Here is an 8,672-nt window from a genome sequence, read left to right on the forward strand (position 1 = left end):
AACAAAGGCTACGTCAACGGATGAATGGGCACCGCACAACAATCAACAGAGAGGAGGGTTCCCTCCCAGTTGGGGAACACTTCAGTGGTCCAGGACATTCAGCCTCGGACCTTCGGGTGACCATCCTCCAAGGTGGACTACAGGACAGGCAGCAGTGAAAAGTGGCTGAGCAGAGGCTGATAGCTAAGCTCGGTACCCATAGGGAGGGCCTCAATTGGGACCTTGGGTTCATGTCACATTATAGGTGACCACCATTGCACTATACACACACACACACACACACACACACACACACGGAATAGTCCCACACACACACTCACATACACACGGACACACGTACACACAGACGCGCACACACACACCCACACACACCCTTACAGACACACACACTCCCACACTCACACATGCACCACCTCACAGTCTTAAGACACTCTGCACTCACTACACACACACCCACACACATACACTTTCTCACACTCACAAACCCCAACCCAGACAGACGCACACACACACACACAGACAAAGACCCATAGGCAAACACATATTTTGTGGGGTGCGTTTGTATTTGCAGCGTTACATTGTACTTTGCTCAAAAGCTGCATTTATTCATGTAGAACTCTGAGCTCAAATACTGCATGAATTTATGTAAAACTCCGTTATCTCACTTTTTAGATTAGAATGAATCTAAACAGTATGGCATAGACAAAGAACACAGGGGGCCAACACCTTCAACATATTGTCTTACTATCACCATTGTTAACAGCTAACCCGAGAATGCAACTTTGTAAAAAAGTTTTTTTGATTTACACATGAAAGAAGTGAAACTATCACTGTATTCTAACAGATGAAAGGATTAACAGACAATCAAATTTTCAATGTATAATTTTAGTTACATCACACTGTAAACTTTTGCTATAAATTCTGTGTGACGATTGAGCTCTCCACTATCACCTGATGTTGGAGCGTTCCTCCGAAAGTTAGTGTGCTGCCAATTAAACCTACTGGATTATAACCTGGTGTTGTGTGATTTTTAAGATTAAAAAACTGTGCCATTGATGCAGTGGTGTGGGGAGGCCACCAGAGGGTAGTATTGTATGAATCTAATCATAAAACTCACTGGCTTGCACTGGTGCCTCACGGCGCCAGCAACCCAGGCTCGATTCCACCCTTTGGCGAGAGTCTGCGTGAAGTTTCACATTCTCGCTCTGTCTGCATGGATTTCCACTGGGTGCTGTGGTTTCCACCCACATTCCAACAATGTGGATGTTATGTGAATCGGACATGCTAAATTGTCCATAGAGCCAAGGGATGTGTAGGTTAGGATCATGAGTCAGGGGTCAACGTATGATATTATTTGAATTGGTCTGGGTGGGTTACTCTTCGAAGGGGCAGTGTGTACCTTTTGGATTGAAGGGTCTGTTTCCACACTGTAGCGATTCTATGAACTCTATCATGAACAACAGGGACAGACAGAGATAGAGGAGGAGGGAGACTTTGATTCCAATTTCAATCTATGTACTTCAAAACAACATTGCACAACGATGTAGACAGAGGTACACACAAACTGAGATACTGACACGAACACACATATCACATGCGCACAGAGATATTCACGTAGATATGGACATTTACACACGAACATAACCCAACATAATGGCCCACACTGTCTCTAATACAGAGTAATAATAACTTTTTTATTATCAAGTTATCAATGGTCAGTCGGAGAAGGCAGGAGAATGGGATTCAGAAATATTTTAGCCGCAATCAAATGTCATGGCAGACGAGATGGGCTGAATGACCTAATTCTACTCCAGGGTTCATTGTTCATATGATCTTGTGGTGCCTGGAATTGTCTTTCCACAAGGTCAGTGGAGGCTGAATGGGGTAAATATTTGATTTAGAAGATTTAATGGGAATGTGGACAGGTTTGAGGGGCTGAGTGGTCGATATCTGTTTCTAATTGTCGACTCCTTTTATGTCAAAAGAGTGGTGATTGGTTTGAGGGGAACACATTTTGAAAATAAGGGCATTCCCATTTCTGCCTGAGACAGGGATGATCGTTTCTCTTTAGGGTTGTTTGATCTGTGGTGTTCTCATGGCCAAGGAGCAGTGAAGACTGGGTTACTGTAAACACCCAAAGTGGAGTTCCATAGATCTTTGATGAACAGGAGAATCCATGTTTATTGGGAACAGACAGGAACGGGATGTTTAGTTACAATCACAACCACAATGCACGTTATGAAAGGTGCAGTAGGTGCGAGGGGCTGAATGGCCAGTTGCCGGACCTAACCCATGTGTTGTTCTCTTAAGCATTCGGTAATGTTACAGAGGTAAAGGAAGATTCCATTCAGCCAGTCAGCATCGTTATAATGAGACAGGAGGAGACCATTCTGTCCTCTAAGGATTTATGCAGGAATAGATTGATGTCATTCAGCCCGCTAAGTACATTTCACAACATAAATGAGGCCATCCAACCTTTCCAGCCTGCTGCCCAGCAACAGCGGAAACCCAGCTAGCTTTCATGGAATAAACATTTGGGATAAATGTTTATTTTCAGGTTGAAAAGTTGTAATTTGGTGGAGTGCCTCAGGGATCAGTGTGAGATTATCAACTCCTTACAATCTATACCGATGATTTGGATGAGGGGCCTGATTGGAGTGGAGCTCAGTTAGCTCATTCATCAAGATAGTAATTTCACTGGACATGGAGACTCTGCAATGGGAAACAGACAGGGGAAGTTAGTGAGCAACTCTTAGGCAGAAAATAGTGTAATGTGGGGTAAAGGAAATCAATGCTGTGTTGAACAGAAAAAATACCAGCAACCAACTTAAATGGAGAAACATCGATGAACTCATTGGTACATTGGTATGTCCCGGTACATGAGTCATATAAACCTAGTCAGCAGATTCAACTAGTGATTAGGAAAGTGTATCGAATGATGCTTTTCATGCAAACTTTATTGTGTATAGTCATAGGGATGTTTTTCTGCGTCTGTACATGACAATGCTGAGACTACATCGGACATCTTGTTTTGAGTAATGAACCCCTCAACTGAAAGAAAAGCATGTAATTGTTTTATTAGCTTTCACAGATGTTTCACTTTACTCCTTGCTAGAACAAAGGCCTGTTGGAATCATAGTGTCATACAGCACGGAAACAGACCCTTCAGTCCAGCTCATCCGCACCGACCAGATATTCCAACTGATGTAGTACCATTTGCCAGCATTAGACCCATAACCATCGAAACCCTTCCTATTCATATACCCATCCATTGTCTCTTAAATGTTGTTTTTGTACCAGCCTCCACCACTATCCCTGCCAGCTCGTTCCATACACGCACTGCCCTCTGCGTAAAATAGTTATCCTTCAGGTATCTTCTTAATCTTTTTCCTCACATCTTAACTCACTACCCTATGGTTTGGACTCCACCAGCCTTGGAAAATAACCTTGCCTGTTCCCCGCATCTGTGCTCCTCATGGCCTCTACAAGGTCAGAGCACTTCAAGCCTGAGAATGGGAGATGTTCATATTGAACCATATAAGCCCGTGAGGAGAGTGTATTGGGGCATAGCTAATGGATAAGATAATAAAACTTAGCATTCAGTTTTAGAAAGCAACATATTCATTTTAACACATGTACTATGAGGACATGAATTTATTGTACAAATATTATGCAGACACATATAAACATACCTTCAAATTATAAATTACAAATCATTCCAAAATGGAGCAGATAACAGGGATGGAATCAAGCAATCAGCGGAATGTTCAACCAGACCTTATATATCGTGTTCGGGTCACATTATTGCATGTTTCAGATCAGGCAGGGAGAAAATGTAACCTGTCGTAGAAACAAACGCCTATTGCTCTCTCTCTCTACTTGAACTTCTCTACAGCAACATATGCGAGCTGAAAACCGATTAGCCATATTTAGCACTCTTTGAAGGTTCCTGTTGAGGATTCACTGGAATCTCTCCACTGCCTGCAGAAAAGGGAATTCAGCCAAATCCAACTGTTCCAGGAAGAAACCCTAGTGCGAGCAGTTTCTGTGAGGCAGAATCACTTCAGAGGCAGAATAACAATGGAACATTTTCAATTTTGCTTTGTCATGAAATCAACTGTTATTTGGACAAAGTGTGTGTGTGTGCGTTTCTGTGTCTCAGATTTATAGAAAAATAAATGTTAATGTACATATTGTCAACGTACAAACTGTATATCATTTATGTATCTATCGTAATTCGAGTAACTTTGCTTTAGTTTTGGATTAGTTATTTTTTGAAATTAAAGAAACCTGTCTGACATGTTCCTAACATTGAACCTGACCCAGTATGAGACGGATATCAGTTACCAAATTACACACTTAGTTACACTGATACTTTGTTGTGACATCTCGGGGAATGGGACTATAAAAAGAGACAATGAATCTCTAACCTCGGTAGGAACAGGGATAAGGAGAAATTCTCACAAGGCCATTGAGTGGGAATTTTCTACCCTATAGGTTTGTGGCACCTGTGTGTTTGCATTTATTCAAAGATGTGTTAGTTAAATATTTGACTGGAAAGTGACTCAAGGAAAATGAACTGCAGATAGGAACGTGGGGCTGAGACTACAATCTGATCAACCATAATCTTAGTGCCTGCGGGGTCAGGGACCCACTCCAGTTCCTCAGTCCTTCTTTGCCCTATTCCATTCAGCCCCTCAATCTGCTACACAGGAGCAGTTGGAGACCACTTGCTTTTACTACCTGGTGCACAGAATCAGAGGGGACCATTCAGCCCCTGAATACAGACATGATTTGGTGTGGATTGGAAAACGTTCTTGCGAAAAGAGTGGGCGTTACTGTGAAACAGTCCCCTCCTCTTTCTTTAGAAAAGTTCCCCGGTTCCATTTATTTGTCATGTTGTAGACCTAGATTCACAGTGATTACAGCTCCCATACTGTACCCAGATATTGCTCACAAAATCCTCTGGTCTCTTTGACTACAATATTCCTTCACAGGACTTGCAGAAAAATAACAACAATGAAACTTCCAATAACAGAATGCAAGAACATAAGAAGCAGGATAGGTCATTCAGCTCCTACAGCCTGCCTTTCCCTTTAATAGGGTCATGGCTGATCTACTCTCGGTCCCAACTCACGCAGTGCCTGACGTGTCAAACATCCATCCATCCCTGTGCTTCAAGTATCTCAGTAATCTATCTCCCTTACCTCTCTGGAATAGAGACGTGCCCACGGTCACTCCCCTCTGTGAGAAGGAAACACACCACACACATACACTGTGACCTTCTGACATCAACGTAATATACGAACACCTGGAAAGAATGACTGGCCCTGATAACAAGGCAATATTTGACTGTTGATGGTATCAAGCAACCTGAAGAAAATTGAACTTTATGGAGATTAGGAGGAATCTCCCCACCGGTTTGAGAGTTTCAGCACAAAGAAGATGGCTGTGGTTCTTGGACATCCACCAACTCAGTCCCGGGTCAACTCTGCGGGAATTCCACAGCACAAGCATTCTCAGTTTCTCCTCAATGTCTTTCGCCCCATTATAAGCTCAGAGGTGGGGAAGGTCAATGAAGATCTCACAATGTTTAGAATAATGTATCCTCCCTCAGCTCCTGGAGAAGTCTGTATCCATGTGCAGCAAGACGCAGGCAGCATTCAGGCTTGTGCTGTTAAAATGTCGGTAACATTCATGTAACAGTACTGCTGGAAACTGTGCATTACACAGTAAAGGGAAGAGCTTATTCAGCACCTCAAGCTCACTTCACAGGAGTGTGAGGAGGTCATTCAGCCCATCAACACTATTGGATAAGAATTGGGATAGCCTATTCAATCCCACCTGCCTATTACACAGGAAGAGAAGGAGCCCAGTCAAACACATTGAGCTGTTAAACCTGAACCAAGGATGGCCCAATCAGGCCCTTGTGCTTCTCCCCTGACACCAGGAGGCGGCCATTCTGCCCCTCAAACCCCTTGTACAGAAATAGGAGGATGTTATCGACGCCCCAACATCACAAACCAATGAAGCAGAGATTGCACCGATAGACTGCTCCATGCTGTTCCTCCTCGTGCCATTGTTAATGGTCCACAATTGATATATCAGCGTGGTTTGATGACGGTGAAGAGGGAAGACAAAATGTTTCATGTGAAGTCTCAAAGAAGCATCTTTAAATTCTGAGAAGGTAGACTGCTGTTCTCTATGGAGGGCAGAAGCTGTTGGGAATGGCTAACTCTTTCAGAAGTAAGGCATTGTAACTGCTGACAGAGTTGTGAACAATGTGACGCTCAGTGCAGGGTCATACACCAACTGCGCATTGAGGCGGTGAGAGTTCAGTCAGAGCCTGAAGCTCTCTCTCAACCAACATGGTAGCTCCACAGAGCTACATAAACGTCCAAGAAGCACGTATCATGGGGGGAAATGCAATTTCTCATGCCACCAATGTTTTTAAATGGAAATAATATGTGTTCATCCATGATCTTCAAATTTCAATGCAGTCAAGTCTTATTCTCTTACCATGCTGCAAATTAAGCATTTATTTCCTTCACACTCGCTTCATGTTACCATCATCCCAGAGATTATTGTGATAAAATAGCTTTGCACTGCCCCTGTGACAAGGCGATCATTGAATTATAAAGGAGAGAAAGTCTGTCCACAATAGCCCAAATACTGCCTCAACAACACTCCACAACTCCTACAAATGATTCATTTTATAATGAAGGCTGCCATTTAATTTCCTGTCCTGATTAATGGATACTCTGCATGAATTCTGTTCATGGCTTTTGACCAAGGACATTCAGGTCCTTTTTGCCAAAAGCACTTCCCAACCTCTCACCTTCTAATAATTACATGAAAAGGAATGTATGTGTTGTTCACATTCAAATCACTTCTTTGTGTTACAAGTAGCGGTGTTCCAAGTACTGATGCATGTGATACCCGATCGGTCGTGGCCTTTAGTCCAAAGGAGGACCCTAGTCTCTGTGTTTTCTCCATTATCCAATTCTCAATCCATGTAGGATATCTCCCCCTTACCCAAGGACTGTAACTTTCTTCACTCACCTGTGTGCAACCGTGTCGACCTTCTCCTAAAAATTTAAATACACTGTTCCCACTAGTTCTCACTCGTCGATGTGACAACCAATATCCTCCATGAACTCCAGTACCTTTTTCAAAGGTAGTTTTCCTGTCCGGAATCCACGTGGACGCTGCTCAATCATATCATTGTTTTACAATGATCTATTTATGATTAATTATAAAAATTGCTCATAGTTTCCTCACTAATGACATAAACTTATCCCCCAGTTGGTTTTCTGTTTACACCCTCCGTCCTGTTGTAAATATGTGTGGTCGTAATACCTACTTTCCAGACTACAGGATACTTTACAGCATCTATAGAGCTTTGACCTCCCTCATATAATTAAGGAAAAGGCAGGAAATAAGGAAGCTATTGATCTATCGTGTCTGAACCAGCTCTAAAAAGATCTATCCAGCAAGCTCAATTCTCCAACCCTATCTCTGTAGCCCTCGAAATTCATCACTCATCGCGTCTAGCAGTTTACCAACCTTCAACTCAATAAGATTTTTCCAGTACTTCAACTTTACTAATTCTAAATTTCCCGAAGTTCCTCGCTTTCGCAGTCTCCCTGTTCTCTAATATTTCCAAAAATATTTTCTTTTGCTTCTTCTGTTTGGACAGAACCAATATGTTCACCTGACTGGACAGAGATGGCCTCTCTCACCTCGTGAATACGTGAGAGGATGGGACTCTGGCATAATGGATATGTCCCCCATTCCTGCCTGGCAAATTCCAGAATCAAAATGGTTGATGGACATTTTGAGTACAGTCCTGTCCCCGGTGTGAGACTGCACAGATCAGTGATCTCGTCATTGTTGAAATCAACTAGCTTCACTCTTTGCACTTGGGAAAGGTATACCATTGGGAAATATGTGTGGAAATCCCAGTCAGGACAGAGCCTGCTCCTCCCTATGCAGTCCCTGCAGACCCAGATGCAAAATCTATCCCCACACCTTGCACCAGGCCCTCTCGTCTCCCTGAATGTATGCAGCAGCTGACAACACAAATCCAAGAAAATCATCCAGAGAACCTCCACCAACTTTCTAATGGCTGGAGCAAGTCAATATTTACAAATATGGCACACCCACTCAATGTTGAAAATGCCTACCTCTCCTCTGTTTCAACTGCTGGTTGATAAACTGTTACATTTCTGTGCAGTCCCTGAAATATGAATAGTTCTGCTCTCCATGGAAATATTTGACAATGGAACTACACAATTTTCTGTACCTCAGTCATGAAGACAGCAACACCGCTATTGATGGTGGAGATGCCGGGGAGATGATCGTCTAGTGGTATTTTCTCTATTCCATAAATTCTGAGATTTCCACAAATGTTTCCCAATGGTTTACCTTTCCGAGGTAATGACCCAAACCCAGATATTAATCCCGCCACAGCAGATGGTGGAATTTGAATTTAATAAAATATTTTGAATTAACAATCTAATGAAATATCGATGGTTGTCAAAACTAAGAACATCTGGCTCACTAGTGCCTTTCAGGGAAGGACGTTTGCTATTTTCACTGCTTTGGTCTACATGTGATTCCAGACCGTCAGCAGTGGTAGACTCTCAACAGCTCTTTGCAATGGCCAAGTC

This window comes from Chiloscyllium plagiosum, unplaced genomic scaffold, assembly GCF_037043375.1.
Source record: "Chiloscyllium plagiosum isolate Xiang-an unplaced genomic scaffold, Cpla_swu_hap1 HiC_scaffold_33, whole genome shotgun sequence".
Taxonomy (NCBI): domain Eukaryota; kingdom Metazoa; phylum Chordata; class Chondrichthyes; order Orectolobiformes; family Hemiscylliidae; genus Chiloscyllium; species Chiloscyllium plagiosum.